This window comes from Dioscorea cayenensis, unplaced genomic scaffold (assembly GCF_009730915.1).
Source record: "Dioscorea cayenensis subsp. rotundata cultivar TDr96_F1 unplaced genomic scaffold, TDr96_F1_v2_PseudoChromosome.rev07_lg8_w22 25.fasta BLBR01000844.1, whole genome shotgun sequence".
In the NCBI taxonomy this organism is placed as follows: domain Eukaryota; kingdom Viridiplantae; phylum Streptophyta; class Magnoliopsida; order Dioscoreales; family Dioscoreaceae; genus Dioscorea; species Dioscorea cayenensis.
In genome coordinates, this window is record NW_024087235.1 from 59,794 (window position 1) to 61,074 (window position 1,281).

The window sequence follows — 1,281 nt, forward strand, 5'->3', positions numbered from 1 at the left end:
ACCTCACAATGATTTGAGACCTACAGAATTTAAGCCACCAGTATTAAAAATCATACTTATGTAAACCAGCTGTTTCAGACATGCCTATTCCAACAAAAAAAAAAAAAAAAAAAAAAAAATCTCACAACATATAACTTCAAAAGTAATACAATCTTACTGACAATGAGATAACTTAGAAATGAACAACTTTCATATTTTTTACCTTATCCAGTTCAATCTTCATGATCATCAAAAATGGTCATAATTCTTCAGGCTATGCACAGAAATATCATCCGAGACACTTATACCAATAGGGCTATATCTCACAAACTACAGATGCATAAAATTCGAACTTTTGCAGGTATTTAGGTAACATCAAACTATATAACTTTGTTATATTACTCTTCTCCAAATTTCATATGCAAGACCATCAAATTGTCTAAGCAATCGTTATATTCCATGCAGAAATAATATTGAGCACATCTATAGAAATCTGATCATATCTCACAATTTACATGGCTAAAAATTCTGAAATTTTGCAGAGTCAAATATAACATCGTCCTATATAACTTTATTACATAAATATAAATCTAAAACATAACTTAAAATTATGAAAATAATCAAAAACTGTTCAAGGGCTGAATAGAAATCCTGTCCACGTCACCTGCGTCTAAAAATTTATAATTTTCAGGATAATACTCCAAAAATTCTGAAATTTTGTAGCAAGATAAACAAGATCTCGATCTAAAATTTTTCTATTTTGATCTCTTCCAAATTCCATCTCTAGATCTTCAAAATAAATTAAAGATCTCTACTGTGCTAACAGGGACTTTCTGAATTTTATCCTCAAATTAAAATCAAATCAATTCTCACCAAACCCTAACCCTAACTAGTAACATGTCACAAACAAGCATAAGAAAGAGCAATAACAAAATAACTCGGAACCTTACCTCAACAATAACAGTGAAATGAAATCCGTGACAATGAGACCCTTCTCCCATCCTCGTCGCCGACACCACCCGCAAAATGGAAGAGAAAGAGATGAGGCAAGTCTTTCTCTCTCTCTCTCTCTCTCTCTCTCTCTCTCTCTCTCTCTCTCTCTCCCTAAATGGTGATCTAAAACCGAAGAAGCTAAAGAGACAGCTAGGGTTTTGAAATTAACAAAAACAAAATCAATAGCTAAGATTAAAAGTAAAACCAACGGCTAGGATTAAAAGATAAAAGTAGTGGCTAGGATTTGATTAAGGGGTGGGGCTCACAATCTCCCCTCCTTTAAAAGAGTTTAGTCCTCTAAACTCAAAC